This window comes from Podarcis cretensis (assembly GCF_951804945.1).
Source record: "Podarcis cretensis genome assembly, chromosome: 4".
Lineage (NCBI taxonomy): Eukaryota > Metazoa > Chordata > Lepidosauria > Squamata > Lacertidae > Podarcis > Podarcis cretensis.
In genome coordinates this window covers 19,139,669-19,161,983 of record NC_137173.1, presented here as the reverse complement: position 1 = coordinate 19,161,983, position 22,315 = coordinate 19,139,669, and the positions used below count along the sequence as shown (strand labels likewise).

General features: G+C 43.8%; 1 protein-coding gene across 4 annotated transcripts in view; it reads right to left on the bottom strand.

Annotated features, from left to right (window-relative positions):
• The window catches only part of CNTN5 (contactin 5), a 685,915-nt gene that overhangs the window by 451,550 nt on the left and 212,050 nt on the right, over nucleotides 1–22,315 (bottom strand). For 3 of the 4 annotated variants that reach the window (XM_079973412.1, XM_079973415.1, XM_079973414.1), the window contains exon 2: nucleotides 22,023–22,161. The gene's annotated coding sequence lies outside the window, so the exon portion shown is untranslated. Of the gene's footprint in view, nucleotides 1–22,022; nucleotides 22,165–22,315 lie in introns of all 4 variants that reach the window. The other variant, XM_079973413.1, reaches the window with a different exon arrangement.

Here is a 22,315-nt window from a genome sequence, read left to right as displayed (position 1 = left end):
CTCCAGAAGATGACATGTCAACATCGGAGGTCATTGGGTGAGCTATCAGTATGTGTTTGTGATTCCAAATAACAGTTAACGTTCGGTACAATTTAACTTAGAAATTTTGTTGTTGTTGTTGTTGTTGCACTTATTAGCCTCCCTTTCCCCCAAATAATTCAAAGCAACAACAACAACAACAAAAGCACACAGAATTAAAACGAACACAAAACTAAAAGAAAGTGAAACCTAAAAAAACTCCTATAATTTTTGGAGACTATTGATGCTAGATATATTGGCACTCCACTGTGGCCAAGGTGCAGAATCATTTTGTCAGCAAACATTCTCATTTTAGCAGCCTTATGGGAATCACATACCAAGGATGGGTGGGGGCAGAGACAAAAAGTGGGTAGGTAAATGAATGTAAAATTTAATCCCTGTACGGTTGGCTTCTGCACTATCCAGTCTCTATCAAATCAAAGTTCAAGGACACATTCTGGTCAGAGAAAAACATTATTATTATTTATTAAACTTATATTTTAAACTTCATCCAAAGATCACAGGCCACTGAATTTTGCACCAGCTCAAGTTTCCAAACCTTCTTCAGAGGCAGCCCCATGTATTATGCATTGAACTAATCTGACCATAGGGACATGGGTGGCGCTGTGGGTTAAACCACAGAACCTAGGACTTGCCGATCAGAAGGTCGGTGGTTCAAATCCCCATGACGGGGTGAGATCCCATTTCTCGGTCCCAGCTCCTGCCAACTTAGCAGTTCAAAAGGACGTCAAAGTCCAAGTAGATAAATAGGTACCGCTCCGGCGGGAAGGTAAACGGTGTTTCCGTGCGCTGCTCTGGTTCGCCAGAAGTGGCTTAGTCATGCTGGCCACATGACCTGGAACCTGTACGCCGGCTCCCTTGGCCAATAAAGCGAGATGAGCACAGCAACCCCAGAGTTGGCCGCGACTGGACCTAATGGTCAGGGGTCCCTTTACCTTTTTAATCTGCACATAGCTGTCAACATTTCCCATTTTTTAAGGGAAAATCCCTTATTCTAAAAAGGATTCCTCACAAGAAAAGGGAAAAGTTGACAGCTATGAATCTGACCTATAGGTTACCAGAACATAGGCAACAAAACTTTGGCTACCCCTGTCTAGAGGCACAGATGTGTCACCAGATGAAGCAGATCCTCCAAGTGTCCTATTTTCCAGGGACGTCCCTGATTTAGAGAAGCCATCCCGGTTTCTGATTTGACCCCAGAATGTCCCATTTTTCCTTAGGGTGTCCCTATTTTCATTGGAGAAATGTTGGAGGATATGGAGTTATCCAACTCCTGAGCCATTTGAAAGCAAACCTGTATAGGGAAGCTTTTTAAAATGTTTTTAATGTTTTATGTTTTTATACATGTTAGAAGCTGCCCAGGGTGGCTGGGGCAGCCCAGTAAGGTGTGTGGGGTATAAATAGTAAAATTATCATTATGGAATGGGACATCCCTATTTTCATCAGAGAAATGCTGGAGGGTATGGATGGAGCTGATGGAAAGCATTCTGTGCTACTCAGGCTACCTGAACCTCAAGAAACAGCCAAGGGTCCAGAAGTACACCCAAGCTATGCACCCACTGCTTCAGAGGTAGTGTAACCATATCAAGAGCAGTGTGCAAATTATCGTTAGTGAGGGTTGTGGCCAGGGCAAGGGGGCGTAGCTGAGGATGAGATGTAGCCTGGGAATAGTTCTTAGGGCCAGATGGAGGGGAGCCTTTGGCCCTCAAGCTTGACCTTCTCCACCACTGCTCTATGGTTTCACTGCAAGCACAACACATAGAGCAGCGGTTCTCAACCTGTGGGTCCCCAGATGTTGTTGGACTACAACTCCCATCATCCCTGAGCTCTGGGCTTGCTAGCTAGGGGTGATGGGAGTTGTAGTCCAACAACATCTGGGGACCCACAGGTTGAGAAAGGCTGACATAGAGGAAAGCAGGAGAGTATCAAATCTCCCCTCCTGGAGAAATTTAGTGGAACAGTCTCCCCATTTCCCCCTCCCACAGGGAGTGTGGAGAATTTCAAGAGGTCATTTGCTCTTGGCTCAAATTGACTGCAACGCCCCAGCCAGTGCAACCAATGGCCAGAGATGATGGGAGCTATAGTTCAACTACAATCTGGTTCATAGGTCTTAAAATTCTGCCATGAAGAATTCCTTCATGGCGGGTTGAGAACAGTTTCCCTTCCTCTTTTGTAATACTGGAACTCAGAGGCCATCTAAGGAAGGTGCATTTTTGGAAATTCAGGACGGACAAAAGGAAGTCCTTCCTAATGCAGTACGCAATTAAACCATGGTTTTCATCCCCACAAGATTCAGAGATGGCCACCAACTTGGGTGGCTTTAAAAGGGATTTAAACAAATTCATTGAGGATATAGCCAGGATATGGAGCTGGACCATAAAGAAGGCTGATCGCTGAAGAATTTATGCTTTTGAATTATGGTGCTGGAGGAGACTCTTGAGAGTCCCATGGACTGCAAGAAGATCAAACCTATCCATTCTGAAGGAAATCAGCCCTGAGTGCTCACTGGAAGGACAGATCCTGAAGCTGAGACTCCAATACTTTGGCCACCTCACGAGAAGAGAAGACTCCCTGGAAAAGACCCTGATGTTGGGAAGGAGAAGGGGATGACGGAGGACGAGATGGTTGGACAGTGTTCTCGAAGCTACCAACATGAGTTTGACCAAACTGCGGGAGGCAGTGGAAGACAGGAGTGCCTGGCGTGCTCTGGTCCATGGGGTCACAAAGAGTCGGACATGACTAAACGACTAAACAACAACAACAACAACAACAACAACAACAACAACAAATGGCCATCAATGGTGAATAGCAATGACAGCTAAGTTCCACCTCCAGTGTTGCAGGCAGTATGCCTCTGAATTCCGGTTGCTGGAACTCACAAGTGAGCAGAGCACTATTGCACCATGCGCACTTGTGGGCTTCCCACAGGCATCTGGCTGGCCACTGTGAGATCAGGACGTTGGATGCGATGAGAGAGATAAAACTTTATTCACATTAGCCAATGGCCATAGCAACAGTAAAACATTACAGTATACGCAGAAAAGGAAATTTGATATAAAAGCATAATTTAAAGTCCTGAATCAGCAGTCAGTTAGTGGCCCTTATTCTGATTGCCCCTGCTATGAACCTAGCAACCTTTGCTGTTATCTGCTCATTTTGATCTGATAGAGGAAAGGACATTGTGGCAGTGGTTGAGCACCCTGGGATGGTTAGTACGAGTGGGGTGATGAGATGAGCCTTTGGCCTGATCCAGCAGGGCTCTTCCTATACATTCTTATGTTTGTTTGTTTCATTTCATTTCTATACCGCTTTATATTTTAAAGAAAAATCTAAAAGCAGTTTGCAGCATATTAAAACATCAATACAACAGTCCAGAATCAAACATTTCCGATGAAAGTCAAATATAGAGTATACAGTCAAAGCAACATAATTAACAGAAAACTAAAATATTATCTTAATGATTTCAAAATAAAACATTACAAAGGAGGTCAACCTCAGAATACATATTTAACACAAACAAAATTAATTAATCTTAAACTTTTTTTTTTTAAAAAAAAACATTGCTAAGTGAAGTCCAATATAAAACGCACATTTAAAAAATAATTAACAAGAGAATAAAATATTATCATAAGTATGACACGGCTGTTTGGCAGGCACAAAAAGAGGGGGCAGAAGAATCCAATAGTTAGGGTTTGTTGTCAGGCATAGCAATGTCATTCTGGTCTCCTCAGGCACCTCTGGTGAGTCTGGGTCCCACCCCCTAGGCCAGGTAAAAGGGCCTTGCAGGAAGCAGCCTTCAGCACTCACAGCCATGTAGGCCTTGTAACTTTTCGGACTCAATTTTGTGTCCTGAGAAAACACTGCATCTGCCTCCTCATAAGCCCCTCTTGCCTGTGCTTGTATGTCTGTGATATATATTCCTAGGCGCATTGAGCAGGGCAGGAAGTGGGGAGTCAACATGCTTGTTGGATTATGATAAACACTTGCTACAGAGGTATTGATTTGTCCTCCTGAAGCCCATGCTTACATAACGTTGACATAATAAAAGATGAAAGGCGCGGAAGAGGCAGTGGCGTGTGACTGTCACATTTGTTAACATTAACTAACAAGTCTGTTGACTTGTACAATGACTTATGTCAGGTGGTTAATGGTAAACTTAATAAGATGTTGCACGCTGTGTCTGAAAATGCCATTAAAAATATCTGGGAGTTGAGAGCACAATCTCTCGCCCATCGTGTTGCGAGTATTAGCAACGTTTGAGCAACTTTCAAGAATTTTTTAAATCTTCTTAGTGACAGCGCAAAACACCACTTCACTACACATTCGCTGGACAGGGTAACCATGGTCATTGTTCTGACTTGCATCTCCCACCAACGCGGATGGAAATTGACTCAAGAAACAAACACTGATTACCTGAGATAGAAAGAAATTACTTTACCTTCAAAGGCCGCCATAATCCCTCCCTCCGTCCTTTGAGAGGTATTATTTGAGGCCAAAGCTTTCCCAATGGTCTCTGTGATCTTATTTCTGTATTGCACAGAAGTTTAGGGCACAAGTCTAAGTGGACACTGGATTGCGGGTAGGACCAGAGAGGGGGCATTAGAGAGTATAGCTTTGAAAAAATGTGCATATCGGGCAAAGTTGCATATATATCAGTGGTACCTCGGGTTACAGTCACTTCAGGTTACAGACGCTTCAGGTTACAGACTCCACTAACCCAGAAATAGTACCTTGGGTTAAGAACTTTGCTTCAGGATGAGAACAGATGAGAACAGAAATTGCAGTAGGATGCCCCATTAGCTAAAGTGGTACCTCAGGTTAAGAGCATGCTGGGGAATTTTCATGAATAGTTCTTAAAGCAGAAAAAAATATCTGATGTGGAAAAATGGAGAGGAAACTGACAGAAACTGACAGAAACTGAAATTGACAGATTTGCCCATCCTCAGTCTCACCCCGAGAGTTACACACTGAGAGTAACACTCTCTGGGGTTTATTGTCCGAGGGAGCCGGCGTACAGCTTCCAGGTCATGTGGCCAGCATGACTAAGCCACTTCTGGTGAACCAGAGCAGCACACGGAAATGCCATTTACCTTCCCGCCCTATTTATGTACTTGCACTTTGATGTGCTTTCGAACTGCTAGGTTGGCAGGAGCAGGGACCAAGCAACGGGAGCTCACCTTCGAACCACCGATCTTCTAATCGGCAAGTCCTAGGCTCTGTCACTTTCCAATTTAGCAGAGGCAACCATGGCCCCTGAAGGACCAGGTGCGCAGCCTGGGAGTCATTTTGGACTTGCAGCTGTCCATGGAGGCGTAGGCCAATTCTGTGTCCAGGGCAGCTGTCTACCAGCTCCATCTGGTATGCAGGTTGAGACCCTACTTGCCCACAAACTGTCTCGCAGAAATGTGAGACTGAGTTCTGTGAAGCTCCTTTATGGAAAGTAACCAAAGCTGTGCAGAAACATTCTCCACTCATCATTTCTGAAGCCCTTCCACAACCTCCTGATGGTTTATTTAAGAGACTTAGTCACAGCTGTCCTCCCCCTCATACACTGCAACAGAGAGTCATATTTCAGACAACCATCTGGGCATGAAACAGAAGGAAAAAAGGTGTATGTGAATGTTAGTTTCTAACCTCAGATGAGCCAGACATGTGCACCGACTGTCATGTGCGGGATTCAGTTTTTGACCCATTGATATTATTATTATTACAGTGGTACCTCAGGTTAAGTACTTAATTCGTTCCGGAGGTCTGTTCTTAACCTGAAACTTTTCTTAACCTGAAGCACCACTTTAGCTAATGGGGCCTCCTGCTGCCGCTGCGCCGCCAGAGCACAATTTCTGTTCTCATCCTGAAGCAAAGTTCTTAACCTGAAGCACTATTTCTGGGTTAGCAGAGTCTGTAGCCTGTAGCGTATGTAACCTGAAGCGTATGTAACCTGAGGTACCACTGTATTAGCTTTTGCTAAAAACTGAATCCTGTGTTTGGTTGTAGATATAAATAGACAAGATTAGCTTGCCAGGAGCAGGAAGCAAAGATGTGCAAGTGTTTTGAACAGTTCTGCCATTGCTGTAATACACTTGTTTGTGTGAATAAGCTTAACTATGCCTTTAGACAGGAGTGTGGAGCCTCAGGTCTGGGGGCCAAATGAAACTTTCCAGGCCATTTAACTGACCCTTGAGACTCTCCCCAGGCCAAATCTCTGGGGATTCACACGCTTTCTTAGTGTTTTTGCCTAACTCTTTTGTATGCTTGAACTCTGACAATGACTCTTGCTTTCCTGCACGGGGAGGATAGAACTGGGTGTGAAGGTAGAAAAAGAGTTTGTTGTAAAATTGTAAATTCATGGCTCCACCCACTTTTGCCTGTGGCCCCACCCACTGCTGGCATTTAAAAGAAAACAGTAATTTGGAAAAGTAGAAAAGTGAATTTAAGCCTGGGGAAATGAGAAACTAAGTAAAACCAGATCTGACCACCCCTAATTTATACTCCATTGTCAGCGACAATTAGCTGATTCTGTTACAGGTCTGTTGACAGTACCCTATGTGCATTAATGCAAGTGTTGTATTTGCTCTTCTGTCAGTCTTATAGCTTGCTCTGGTCCCAGAGATTACAACTGAGAACCCTAAATATCCATCTCCTTCTAAATGCCATTCACAGTCCACACCTATCAGTCTCCCACTTTAGCACTGTACTTGATGCTAATAAAACCACTTATTACAGCAATTACAGGACTTTGAAGGCTGAACACTTTCCCATATGCCTTCAGTACATCCTTTAATTTTACATTTACCTGACCTTTGCAAAACTAAAAGAGCTCAGTTTAGATATAGAAGTAATATCATTAAACCTCTTACGGAACCTAGGTATTTGGTTGGATAGGTAACAGGTTTTAAAAAATAATCCTCCATTACAATACCCAATTAGGGACGCGGGTGGCGCTGTGGGTAAAACCTCAGCGCCTAGGACTTGCTGATCGCATGGTTGGCAGTTCGAATCCCCACGGCGGGGTGAGCTCCCGTCGTTCGGTCCCAGCTCCTGCCCACCTAGCAGTTTGAAAGCACCCCTAAGTGCAAGTAGATAAATAGGTACCACTTTATAGCGGGGAGGTAAACGACGTTTCGTGTGCTGCTCTGGTGTCAGTTCGCCAGAGCAGCTTCGTCACGCTGGCCACGTGACCCGGAAGTGTCTGCAGACAGCGCTGGCTCCTGGCCTCTAGAGTGAGATGAGCACACAACCCTAGAGTCTGGCAAGACTGGCCCGTACAGGCAGGGGTACCTTTACCTTTACCTTTTACAATATCCAGCTAATCAGGAACTAGTTACAGGATTGCTAGTACATCACAGATAACAAATGCTGGCATTCTAGGAAATAATTTGTTAAACCCTTTGGGCTGGAATTCGATTTTACAGAAGACCAAGGCTGATGCCAAAATCAGAACCTTTACGTCTACCTTTCCCCTCTTCTCTTGTCAATATTGGGCATGTGATGTGATGTCAGCACACTGTTAATCTTTCTAAACCCACAAATAGAGTGGCAGTCATTGGAGTGCAGCAGGGAGAGGAAAACTCACAATGCAGTGATGTCAGGACATGAGACATAATAGCCACATTCAAATATCTTAAGGGTTGTCACATGGAGGATGGAGAAAGCTTGTTTTCTCCTGCTCTGGAGGGTAGGACTCGAGTCAATGGCTTCAAGTTGCAAGAAAGGCGATTCTGACTAAACATTGGGGGGGGGGACTTTCTGACAGTAAGAGCAGTGAAAAAGACTCCCATGAGAAGTAAAGCTAAAGGTAAAGGTAAAGGGACCCCTGACCATTAGGTCCAGTCGCGAACGACTCTGGGGTTGCGGCACATCTCCCTTTACTGGCCAAGGGAGCCAGCATACAGCTTCTGGGTCATGTGGCCAGCATGACTAAGCCGCTTCTGGTGAAACCAGATCAGCGCACGGAAATGCCGTTTCCCTTCCCACCGCAGCAGTACCTATTTATCTACTTGCACTGCATGCTTTCAAACTGCTAGGTTGGCAGGAGCAGGGACCGAGCAACAGGAGCTCACCCTGTCGTGGGGATTCGAACCACCGACCTTCTGATCGGCAAGCCCTAGGCTCTGTGGTTTAACCCACAGTGCCACCCACGTCCCTTTTGGAATAACTTAACGCTGGTGTAAATTACGATGGAGTAAGTTACGCCGGCTTCTTATGCTTGGCATTGCTCTCTAATTTGTTATCTGGATATGCCAAAATTGCATCATCCATGCATAAGAGGGAGTCTCCAATATTTATCAACGTGCAAAAAAGAGGGGGGAAGAAAAGAATTCCACTTTCTTTTACTCCGGCAGCCAATAGAAGCAAATACTAGAAACAGTACAGATTTACCTATAAAGACAATAACACTGATAATCACTTCTGAAGCTGGCAACATCAGTGCCCATTCAGCAAACAGTGTGTGTTTGTGTGATCATGGTCAGATCTATACATGCACATTTATGACTCGGCTAAATGGTATATGTGTGATTTCCCCCCCCCCCAAAAAAAAAAACAACCAACACTTTTCTACTGAAACCTCTTTTTACTCTTCTTGAAATTGCTTGAAAGTTTTTCCTTGTCAGGAAATTTTAAATATTACCTCAAGGCAGAATTTGGAAGCAGTTAGTCTCTCTCCCCGGGACGCAGGTGGCGCTGTGGGTTAAAGCCTCAGCGCCTAGGGCTTGCCGATCGAAAGGTCGCGGTTCGAATCCCTGCGGCGGGGTGCGCTCCTGCTGCTCGGTCCCAGCGCCTGCCAACCTAGCAGTTCGAAAGCACCTCCGGGTGCAAGTAGATAAATAGGGACCGCTTACCAGCGGGAAGGTAAACGGCGTTTCCGTGTGCGGCTCTGGCTCTGGCTCTGGCCAGAGCAGCGATGTCACGCTGGCCACGTGACCCGGAAGTGTCTCCGGACAGCGCTGGCCCCTGGCCTCTTAAGTGAGATGGGCGCACAACCCCAGAGTCTGTCAAGACTGGCCCGTACGGGCAGGGCTACCTTTACCTTTACCTTTACCTTTAGTCTCTCTCCCCACCCCCACAGCCTTAATCTTACTTTAACTGCACAGGGCCAGCTGCAGTACAGTTTTCAGATAATTTTTTAAGTATCAGTTACCTTGCAGAGTTCAAAGTTGACCAGAAACAAAACTCTCTCCAAAGCTAGCTATGCATGTTGGCTTGGTTTCTACTGCCAACAATAATTGGAACTGTGTTTGGAGAGTGGAAAACACACATGCTCTCACCTCCAAAGCAACTCTGCTACAGGAAACTCCTAGTCTTTATTTCCTACAGCACCAGGTAATACACAAAGGGCTTGCCTGCTCCCTAAATGCAATGCCGTAGCCAAAGGCTATGTTTTTCAGAGCAGCATGCTTAAAGTTAGTCATGATGCAATTCCAATTAACATTAATGAGATCAGTGATAATAACCATTCTTGCATTCTAGTGAAAACACACCTCCAAGGTGCTTGGAAGAAGAGATTAGCCAGCACAAAACAAAGTTCAAATAAACATGCAAGAGGGAACAAAACCAGAATAATATTAACATTGATAAGGTTGCTGGAACAGTGCATTTCTCAATTATCACTACCATGTCAAGCACACATTTTCTTTGAGACATTTCTGCTTCATTCATGACTTAGCCATGTCAAGGCTAGGGCTGCAATGCTAACCCTATTTACTTGGGAGCAGATCCAACTGCATTCAATAATAATAATAATTTATTATTTATACCCCACCCATCTGGCTGGGTTTTCCCAGCCACTCTGGGCGGCTTCCAACAGAACACTAAAATACAATAACCTATTAAACATTAAAAGCTTCCCTAAACAGGGCTGCCTTCAGATGTCTTCTAAAAGTTTGGTGGTTATTTTTCTCTTTTATATCTGGTGGGAGGGCGTTCCACAGGGCGGGTGCCACTACCGAGAAGGCCCTCTACCTGGTTCCCTGTAACTTGGCTTCTCATAGTGAGGGAACCACCAGAAGTCCCTTGGCGCTGGACCTCAGTGTCCGGGCAGAATGATGGAGGTGGAGATGCTCCTTCGGGTATACTGGACCGAGGCCATTTAGGGCTTTAAAGGTCAGCACCAGCACTTTGAATTGTGCTCAGAAATGTACTGGAAGCCATTATATGGCCTTGGCAGCCACTCTCAGTCACCAGTCTAACTGCTGCATTCTGGATTAGTTGTAGTTTCCGGGTCACCTTCAAAGGTAGCCCCACACAGAGCGCATTGCAGTAGTCCAAGCGAGAGATAACTAGAGCATGCACCACTCTGGTGAGACAGTCCGCGGGCAGGTAGGGTCTCAGCCTGCGTACCAGATGGAGCTGGTAGACTGCTGCCCTGGACACAGAATTGACATACGCCTCCATGGACAGCTGTGAGTCCAGAATGACTCCCAGGCTGTGCACCTGGTCCTTCAGGGGCACAGTTACCCCATTCAGGACCAGGGAGTCCTCCTCACATGCCCACCTCCTGTCCCCCCAAAACAGTACTTCTGTCTTGTCAGGATTCAACCTCAATCTGTTAGCCGCTATCCATCCTCCAACTGCCTCCAGATTCAATAGGATTTAGTAGTTCAGATTACAGCCTAAGACCTGAATTAGGAAAAGGAAGAGAAGCTCTGACCTTCCAGATGTTGTTGGCCTGCTTCATGTGTTTGGAACACTCTCTCCTTCTTTGAAGTGAGCCTGGCAGGCTAGACAACCATCCCTGCTTTTCAGTGCTGGAGACAGGGAAGCTTCATTCCATGCACAATGACTTCTGTACAGAAGTAGTTCATCATAAGCAGGCACAGCAATTTCAAACACATCTCCAGCAGCCAACCAGCTCCCAATGGCCTTATGTTGAATCATAGAATCATAGAATCATAGAGTTGGAAGAGACCACAAGGGCCATCGAGTCCCAACCCCCTGCCAAGCAGGAAACACCATCAGAGCACTCCTGACATATGGTTGTCAAGCCTCTGCTTAAAGACCTCCAAAGAAGGAGACTCCACCACACTCCTTGGCAGCAAATTCCTCTGTCGAACAGCTCTTACTGTCATTTAGAGCTTTCCTGCAACATACCGCCCTAGGAACCTTTGGACCAAAACTGGGGTTACAAATGAAATTAACACATGAATTGAGAAATAAAAACTGGGGAAGAAAACAGTCAATCAGCAGCAGAAATTAGGAGACTGGTAAATTTGATTTAAGGGGAAAGATTAAGAATACCTGGTGCTTATATCTTCACTAAATGATGCTGAAGGGTGGATCTGAGGAAAATCCATAAATATTTGAAGGGCAACTTTATCCAGGAAGGGGGGGAGGGGTATTTCCGAAGCTAGTATTTGGAAATTGGCTTTAAGACAGGCTGAACAATAGGAATATCTTTGAGACATTGATAGATGGTGTCTGTACAAATGCCATCAGCAGACACCAAGACTGAGATGTGTGTTGGGGGGAGGGGAATCACACTAGCTAAGGTAACTGAGATGTATAGTTTTCCATTTGGAGCCGTTTGAGTAAGAGTTAAAAATAAAAAAAGGAAGGTGTGAATTAAGTATTGGATTGACTGGTCATGACTGTAACTCTCCAGGATTTCAGGCAGTGTTCCGTCCCAGCCGTACCTGGAGATGCCAAGAGATTGAACCCGGAACATGCAAATCAGATGCTCAGTGACTGTGCTACATCCTAGAGAGCTGGAATACCTTGTGAACTATTGTGACCTAATGCTTTAGGCAAAATACAACCCCCTGTCCAGGGCATGGACCAAAGCAGGGTAGAGGAGCCATGGGTCTTGTTAAGACTATCCTACCCTGAGTTGACTAGCCGGAAACACCCAAAGTTTAAGAAAAGAAATGCAATGTGCCTTCTTGGACATTGTGGCAGCTGTGTGACAGTCCACACCAGATGGTTTGCAGACAAGTGAACCTTCCATGCATTGCTACTCAGCTTGGCTGTCTTCATTGGAGAACAGCCTTCACCAAAAGTGTCTTGGGCTTTGAAGATGCTCAAACTCAGGATTAAAGGGAGAAATGTGCTAAGAAGAAGGCGCGCTTGGCAAACCCTCACCATGATCAACTCCTGCCCGGAAACTATGTCCCCACTGTGGAAGGGACGTGTGGATCCAGAATTGGCCTCCATTTATGGTCTCACTGTTAAAACTGTGTTTATGGAAGGCAATCTTACTCAGCTACGAGTGATCGCTGAAGAAGATGATGACTCAGCTTAGCTGTCTTCATTATGGGAGGCTCACATTTAGATGTGGGGCAAAGAGCTTTATCATCATGGAGGAGGAGACTATCAATGGATCTTCAGTATCAGAGACCCAGTTGCTGGAGAACAGAGAGAGAGAGAACCCTCACATCCTGCATGTCAATTTCCCATAGGTATCTGGTTGGCCACTGAGGGAACGGTGAACTGGGCTAGATGGGTCTTTGGTCTGATCCACCAAGGCTCTCCTTATCCTCTTCTGACTTGCCCTTGGTACTCTCACATGGGTGAGATGGATAACCGAATGATGCCAAAGCTACTCAGGCACTCTCATTGTTTGGTCTAAGCTGTATGGGTGTGTGACTTTTCCCCATGGAAACTGTAGCCAGGAACTGAAGCTGGGACCACACATATTGTGATGCATAGGGCTATTTCACTGCAGGTACATATTGGCGATGTATTGAGCTGGGTATTTGGAAAGAAGGCATGTCATGGTCTAGGCTCAATTGCAGTCATACCATGTGCTGATGGCAGGTCTGCCTACATTCAACAGCCATGAGTCACAGCTGTTGGTGTAGCACCATCACAGAACCATGTGGTAAAAGAATGAATACCGGTAATATATAGTTTAATAAATTCTCCTGCAAGCCAGCTGTCAGATGTTGTAAAATCCTGATTGCTGCATGTCTGCTGCTGTCCACTGTTGACATTGTCTGCATGTAGATTCTGACTGCTGCTCAGTGCCAGATTTCGGATACTGTCAAATGTTGTTTGCTGTTTCTGCAGAATCCCTGGATGTCAAAAGCTCAGGCCAGATATCAAATATTCAGCAAATATCTGCTCATGCAGAGAACATTGAGAGAATATTTACTAAAGGTGGGAGGTGACCTTCCTCATGAATGATAGAAAAGTTGGGTATAAGTGTGCAAATGAATGAATGGAAACCATTAACAGGACTTTAGCAGTCTTCGCCACACAAATTCACCAAACAATAGCAATGGACATTAAGATCGGCCAGTGCTACTGTTTCCTAGGCAGTGCTGAACCTGGGCAGAACCTGGAGGAGATTATTGGAGAGGCCTGCGTTAAGCAGCTAATTTCACCAGGTTCTGGTCTCGCTAATACTTATTCAGAGATTCATTCCATCCTATTCCATTGCATTGAATGCCTTTGCTTCCTGCCCCATGGTGTGCATTTTACATGTATTTTGTGTACATTTTAATGCAAAATGCACACTTTTTACACAAATACATTTTAAAAAATACATTCACCAGTAAAAAACACAGATTCTTGCAGGCATCTTTTATGTAAAATACTTTTTTTTTTTTTGCACACCAAAAATTCACTACAAAATTCAGATAGGTGTAAAATTCAGCTGGGAGCTTTGCTCCAATCCATGGGCAGTTTCAAGAGCACTGGATTGGGCTGCTCCAATGTGAAAAGTGAACCACTGCCCACACACTGCCACTGCTGGAAATGCAGCATACAAATCAGTTAAACAAATGCATGAGCTTTCCATTCCTGCGACTCCTTAAAATTCCAACCACATGTTCAGATACTTGGTTATAAGCTGGTGAAGTGAGCTGGGTCTAAATCAGCTTAAAGTAATTCATCTTAACCAACTGCAGAATGAGATGTTAGTTTGTCACATTCTTTAGTGTGCTACTAAGAAAGAAAATATGGCCGTCCCAAGAGGCACTAAGGTAGTAGGCGAGGGTCACAGGTTTGATATGGGTCACTTGCATTTTAGGAGGATGGGTTAAATAATCATCAGGGTCCCTTTCAACTGCACAATTCTATGATTCTCTGAATCACAAGTTGAGAGAGCACTGTTGCACTCAGGTCCTGCTTGCAGGATGTTGGTGGGAACCTGGTAAGGCACAATGAGAATGGGATGCTGGACAAGATGGGCCTTTGGCCTGATCCTGCACAGCTGTCCACATGCTCTTATTAGGAACAGTGAGTGAAGAGTTTTAATAGGACAAGCTAAACTCCCTCAAAGAAGGGAAGGGTTCAATGCACCCCAACTTTGTAGCATAAGTAAGCAGATTAGGAACCAGGTTTATTTGGCATCTTAAGCAGATAGTCTTTCTTTCTTTCTTTCAATTATTTTTTTTAAACAAATCTTCACCAGGTGGGTCTTTTTTTTAGCAGGCACTGAAAGCACCCCCTCCCCCCTGCATCGCTTTGCATAGATAGAATTTTTGGCACGTCGCCAAACAGGTCACCATGAATGGGATAATGTGACAATCTGTTATCATTAACTGTGTTGGAAAAGGCTCTCAAGACACAAGAGAGAATTAAATGACCTGGAAAAGTCAGTCTATGGGAAAGTCTATTGTACTCATCTTCGTTATTTCCAGCTCTACGCATCGCTGGGCCAGGGGAACAACATGATTTGCTGAGGTAACAAATACAAAGGTCATCCCCCGCCCCCACTTTCCAGCTTTGTGCTTTCTCCTCAAATCATCTAAGGATCTATAGTATCTAATTCACTGAACATTGGAAGAAGAAATATGTAAATTCTGAGGAGAGAGTCAAATGTCTGTGTGTGCACCAAACCCAAAGCTAAATGAAAGTTTTCCACTCCAAAGTAAGAAATGAGCATTTTTGTTCTCTGGAATTACAGATAAATGAGATCTGCGACAAAACGTTGAAGCGAGGAATTCCCCCAATTTTAGATTCTGCCCACTTCATTCCCCATCCTTTGATGTTCCATTACCTCCCAGTAACACACTGTCAGCATTCTGTGGCCACTGAACATCCTCAGTCCCTACTGGGATTTTGGTGGGAGCAGGTCTCCTCCTTAGTATTTTATATATCTTTCCAGTGCTTTTTTCTAAAAAGATGTTTGGGGTACTCTGATTTTCCTACTCATATCAAAATACTGCCCTTCAATGAGGCCAAACTTAGATTCACAAAATGTTTAGGGGTATGCGTATCCCTGCGTCCCCACAGAAAAGAAGCACTGTATCTATCTATATCTATATTTCTACATGGGTGGACCCAGAGCCATCTTTACCCAGGGGTGCAAGGGGTGTGGGGCACCCAGGCGCCGAATTCTGGGGGGCTCCAGTTGCCCGCTCTTAACTATCTACCTGTTATGAAATAATAAACAATTTTGATCAAGTTGGAAAAACAAAATACATATATACCTAGGTATTACCGAAACGTATACCTACTGTTTCACTAAAGGACTTTGGTGTATATGCTAAAGACTGAGCTGTGGTCTGACTCTGTATAAAGTGGTGCATATGCTAAAGACTGAGCAATGGTCTGACTCTGTATAAGGCAACTTTCTATATTCCTGTGAAATGAGATTCACATTTCGAAGGGAGCAGATGACATCCATAACCTTCAAAACAACACAGTCCAATTCTGGGACACCATCTTCCAGGTATGAAATCCTGCATGCATCACATGACCTGCAAAAAATAGCAGACCCAGAAGAAAAATGTGTTTGGGGGCATTGTGTGAGATTGCGGACCTGAGAAAAGATTTTTTTTTTGGGGGGGGGGCGAGATCTCATTCCGAAATCACGAGAGAGCAAGACACCCAAAATGGCAGCCCCACTCTTGTGAGGCGAAAATGGGATGTTCTTGTTTTTCTGGGTAGGTTGACAGAAATGGCCATCTTGTGTTTCATATCATAAAACAGTGGTTCTCAAAGGATGTGGCGTGCCATATTAATGTGGTGGGAGAGGATGGCAAGTGTGGTGGGTAGATTCAAGCACAATCATAGAAACATTTAAAGATTTTTATGTAAAATTAACCATGGAAAGAGAAGAAGGGGAGTCATTAATATCTTAAGGATGCAAAACGAGTATTTTAAATTGTAAAACTGAAAATTAAATAATAATAAAAGAAACATTTAAAGATTTCAGTGTCATATATTATTACAGTGGTACCTCTAGTTATGTACTTAATTCGTTCCGGAGGTCCGTTCTTAACCTGAAACTGTTCTTAACCTGAAGCACCACTTTAGCTAATGGGGCCTCCCACTGCTGCTGCCGCGCCGCTGGAGCACAATTTCTGTTCTCATCCTGAAGCAAAGTTCTTAACCCGAGGTACTATTTCTGTGTTAGCGGAGTCTGTAACCTGAAGCGTATGTAACCTGAAGCGTATGTAAACCGAGGTACCACTGTAGTATCATTTTTTAAAAAAACACAACAACACAGAATGGATAGATATCTTTTCAAAATGAGAGCAAGAGCCTATAATTCTGAGGACAATCCTAGTTGTGATCCAGAATCACTATTTGGACAAATTGCTGCAGAAGACTCATTTATAATTATATTTTGGGAATGATTCATGTTATTATGTAGCTGCATTGTTTTATACTTTCTGAAAGTCCCCTGATCACATTATAAAGTAGTTGTGTTCTAGGTTATAAATCAAGCACTGCTAGGAGTTGTTGCCCCCCCCCCCCATATAAAGGTAAATGGACCCCTGACCGTTAGGTCCAGTCGTGACCGACTCTGGGGTTGCGGCGCTCATCTCACTTTATTGGCCGAGGGAGCCGGCGTACAGCTTCTGGGTCAGGTGGCCAGCATGACTAAGCCGCTTCTGGCGAACCAGAGCAGCACACGGAAACGCCGTTTACCTTCCCGCCAGAGTGGTACCTATTTATCTACTTGAACTTTGGCGTGCTTTCAAACTGCTAGGTTGGCAGGAGCAGGGACCAAGCAACGGGATTCAAACCACCAACCTTCTGATCAGCAGGCCCTAGGCTCTGTAGTTTAACCCACAGTGCCATCCGCGTCCCTGCCCCCCAATATATTTCTTATCAATTAAAAAACCCCGGTGTGGCACAAGCAAGTTTTTATTCTGAAACTGTGGCCCAGAGAAAAACGTTTGAGAACCACTGTCATAAAACAAAGTCTGCCTATCTGTTTTTACAGCTCTGTGATCAGATGCATGAAGCTCCGAGATCAGATCTACCAACTCCCTGCTCTGGTTCAAAGATGCTGTTAGAGGCCTCCGATTTTGATTATGCAGCTTCATTGTTGGAAGGGTATCTAACCTCCTCCAGCATCCTGTCTTTCATTCTTCCTCTCCGAAAAAAGAAGAACATCACACTTCCTTTCCCTTCCCAGCTACAGTGCATTTCATGAATATTAAATAGCGAGAAAGAGACAACACTTTTGGCTTAGTAGGTCAGGGGAGTCCTGCCATTTGTATAATCCGGATAAATTTAGAGCAGCTGGTCCCTTGCCAGCTGTACAAAACTCTTGCATGGAGTTTGAGCTCGGCGGTGGCTGCACCAGTCAGAAGTCAAAAACGGTGCAGACCAGGGACTGGAATCGACCGCTCTTTTATCAAATGGATTGCCCTTCAATCAAATCCCTTCCCAGCATACAAAACATGAAATAATCCATCATCAAGTTAAACTGTTTGAAACACTTTGTAAGTGGTCCTGCAATGACAGATCAGGTGCAACAAGATGAATGAGGCTGGAGTGTATTTAAAGTGACACAGTGAATCCACTCTAATCAGGTTCATCAGTTCTAATTCACTTATATCTCTTTTGGAGTGGTCCATCTCTCTCATTTATTTCAATGGCTCTCTTACACCTCCAATATAACTCTCAATTAGCTTCTCAGGAAGGGAATGAAGTTTGACATCGCCACAACTGAACTCTGCACTTTCCCAATCTTTCCGCACAGACACAGGGCTATACGCTTTTTAACAAGGCTCCTTCTTCTTCCCAGCAACCTCAATTGCTTGTTTATTACCAGGTCACAAAAGAAGAGGAACACCTCTACAAATTAATTAGAGGTGTTTTGAACTGCAAAGATATAATTCACTCTTCAGGTACATTATGGAGCAAAACCAGTTAACGGGATGTTTGCTCCTCCATCCCCTTCCATTCTTCAACAATAAAATTTAATTGGATAGACATCATCCATCTGGATAATGAGCTTGAGACCCCAAAGTCTCCAACTTACAGCTGTTGTTACTACCTTGGTAGGCAGTAGGTTGCCAGCAAGCATAGAAATGAAATGGGCTCATTTTGTACTTGCAGAATGTGCTATACTTTAATAATCCACTTATTAAAAAGAGCGGGTTTTTTTGTTTTCTTTTTCGCTATTTATTAAAATTGCACTCCTCTTCTTCACTCACATTCTTTTTGCGGACTCACTCACAGCTCTCCCCGCCGCCACTGACAACTGGGATTGAAAATTGGCCACAGCTTTATTGATTACAGATGTAGGTAAGATTTGGCTCAGGCACTGGGTGCATATCCATTATCAGCCTCCAGATGAAGAGCTGAAGGGGTCACAAATGGGATCTGGACCACGTCAAGATGCAGGTCAACAGAAGTGGCCCACCCCCCAGTTGCTGTTGGAAAGTCTGTGGCCCATCTGCACGCCCAGCAGAGCTTCTTTTAAACTTCAGTTGCTTATTTCAGTTACTACTCTTCAGTTGCAGGTTTCTAAACTAGATGGTAAATGCTTAGCTTATTTCCAGTTCTTTCACTTCAGTTCCTCAGCTTAATTACATAGGTGCTGCAGCTTAACAATTTGGTTCTTAAAAGAGGGGGTATTTTCTGTCAGATTCCCAACCTTCTAACAATTATACTCCTGAGGTACTTTGAATAGTATAGCAGACCTAGGGGATCTCCACACCCCACTTAACTGGTTAGGGTTTCTTCTCTTTCTAGAAGATCACTCCGCTCCTGACTGAAATGAGACCCATGTAGACTGTATTCTCACAGCTCTGCTCCTCCTTGCTTGAACTCAGCCCTCCACCTGTCTGAATACTCTCGCAAGACACCACACACTGTCTTCCAATCTAAGCTCAGAGTCTCCTTTCTCTAGCAGTAGATATTGTCCTCGGAGTGGATGCTATACACAGATCAGAGCCAACTCTCTAACTCTCTCCACCAAACAATCTGAACCATCTCTCAGAAAATGCTCCTTTTATTTTCTCTCCCAAAGTGCTAGCTCCATGCTCCTCTGGCTAGCTGTCTTGGTAGCCAATCAGAAAGAGGCTCCAGCAGTCAGGTGGAGTTCCAACATACTGCAACACCAGATTATGGTCTAGCTCTAGCTCAGCTGTCTGTCATACCAGTCTAGCTGCCACATTCTGGATTTGTTGTAGTTTCTGAGTCACCTTCAAGGTTAGCCCCACACAGAGCACATTGCAGTAGCCCAAATGGGAGATAACCAGAACATGTACCACTATGGTAAGACAGTGTGCAGGCACGTTTGTGGCCTAAAATAAGTCACTGAATCTTCTGCAACACAGTGGGATTCTGTATCCAATCTGCAGGCATTCCTCAATGCACTATTCAATCTGGAAAGTAAATAAAAATAAAAATTGAACATCACTGTTCCAGATAGAGGATAGAAGCCTGGAAGTTTACTTCTTTGCACAAATATCTAGTATCTGTACATGATACACACATGTTAGCTATCCCCTTTTATATTTATATATAACCAAGGGAATGTTGTTGTTCCCCACAAGTTACAATTACTATTCCTTGGAAGTAAGACTGTGGCTTGTTTATTTTATCATACGTCAATTAAAATTTGGTAAGGCTGCAAAAGTTCAAATAAAAAAACAACCACCCAAAGGCACTATATTTTCCCATGTTTCCCATGAATCAAATTTACCCTTCATTCTCCACCTATCAATGCTCCATCCAGAGTCAGCCAGTTCCTTTTGCCAGTTCTCTGTAAACAGTAGCCCTATCAGGTTGTCAGTTAAGCTATGGAGAAATTGCCAGAGGAGGTGAAATTAACAAAATCTAAATGAAATTGACATGCCTGCTGTTAGAATGACAAGAGAGCACACTGATTGCTGCATCCCTGTGGTAATTAATGGCGTGTCCAGCAAACCAATACTGACTAAGGGACTGGGAAAAGAAGGAAGAGACTACACCTTACAACTCAACTAATTAACCTGCTTGGGGAGAGGGAGGAGCAAGCGCAAAGTTTATAGCTTTAAAAGCAGAAAGCAGGTGAGCAATTAATTAAGTAACCTGCGGAGAAGGCAGTGCAAGCAGAAAAGAACACAATTAGTGCATCTTCCAATTTATCACATGCACACACACCTTATAAATTAACACCACATGAAACAGCATGGTTGGCAGCCTGTGAATATTTGTGTGCATAAGCACTGGAAATTTTATTTGAACCATGGAAAGATGTATATATGTAGAGAAGAGATTCTGTTCTTCATGGGGAAGAAGCAATTACTCTTCTACAGACATGCTGCCCATTTTTTTAATATATATTTCCACTGTGAAGTTATCGCCAGTTCTGTTGTGCGGAATCCTGATTGATTGTCTCAAACTTTCCTTACATCTGATTCTTTCAGGTTTACTTTCTGCTGGGGGAAAATAATACTGGCAGGTTGGACACACAACCTGTTGCACAGGCCAGGACAGAGGTGCATTGGGGAAAGGGCTGAGTGTGCACCACAAGAACACAACAATGTAAAAAGAGCCTACTGGATCATGCCAATGGTCCATTAAGTCCAGTATCCTTTTCTCATAGTGGCCAACCTGTGGGGAACCCGTAAGCAGCATCCAAGTATTATTTATTTATTTATTTCCTATTTCATAAAAATTATACACCACTTATTGTTGTTGTTGTTTAAAAAACTAATTACTGTCTCTGACTACAGAGACAGAGCATAGCCATCATGACTAGTAGCTACTAATGCAAATCCAAGTGATAAATTGCTCAGCACTGCATTCCTGGCAAAATGATGCAGATTTTCAAACTGCAGCTAGTGAAAACACTCAACATCCGTCAATTGGCTCATCAGTACATCAGTTTGCACAGCCACTTTTATAACAGGTTATACACACCAAGGAGCAAAGGAACTCTGCATGTGCAAAGAAAAGAATCTGCATAAGAATTCTGCGTGGATGTACGTTTTGGGGAAAGCAGGGTGTGGACTGCAATGGTTCAGACTAATATTCTCAGGGGCTTTGAGGGGTTGGGTGAAACAGCTGATATGGGGGGCGGGTTGACTTATATCACCAGGTGTTGTTTTTGTTTAAAAAATAGTTCTAAGTGCTCAAATCTCCTCCTCCTCCAAAAGTTTGCACAGCCAAATACTCTCAACAGAGCAGATACCTGCATCAAAAATGGACAAGGGAAACACCCTATGGAACAGGACAGTGAAACAGAGAGAGGAATTTTGGTTCTGCGCCACAACTGATAGCCCTAAAAAGAGAGAGACAATCTGGATAAAAGTCTGAAATAAATCCACTCAATTGATTATTAAGTTCATGATCATGTACCTCCATGAGATATACAAATATGTGAGAATTTTCCACATAGCAGATAGAGTATGCTTTCTTTCTTTCATTCATTCATTCATTCCAACTCTCCTTTTCTCACTAAGGACGCTGAACAGGTAACAAGTCCAATTAAAGAACAACAGTTAATCAAACAATACAACAAAATTTATAGGAGGTATAACCTCAAATGTCAACACTTAGGATCCTAGAAATCTTGTTGTGGGGCGGGAGGGGAGGGTTCCCTTTGCGTTATAACATGTACAGTAATCAACTAATAATGGATACCACTAGTAAACATACATTTGAATTAGCCACCCATTCAAGAACAGATTCTTGATACCATTGCTGTATCATCTCAGTAACGTTAATGGGATTACTCAATTCAGAATATATATCTGGAAGCATTTTTATTTTGAAAAGTACACATCTCGGATTCATTGCGATTCATGTAACCGAAAACCACAGCAGCACCCCATCAACACCACCAATGGAATATAAATCTATCTTACCTACTAGTTGGCTTCCAATCTGTGTAGAAGTGCCTTTTGAGATGGACACAGTCACAGCAAAATAGTCCTTAATGGGTGCAAATGGATGAAGAAGGAGCGAGCAGCGCGTTCAGTCAAAAACAGAATCCTTTCAGATAATCTGCTGAACAGAAATTGTCAAAATTATTATCATCTTCATTCTTTGTTTTATAGCAGCAAAATGTCCACCTAATCCAGAATTCTCTACCCAGCAGTGACCAGCCAGAATTCTATCTATGCAAATTCTGCTATCAGCTTTCGTACTCTGCACCTCC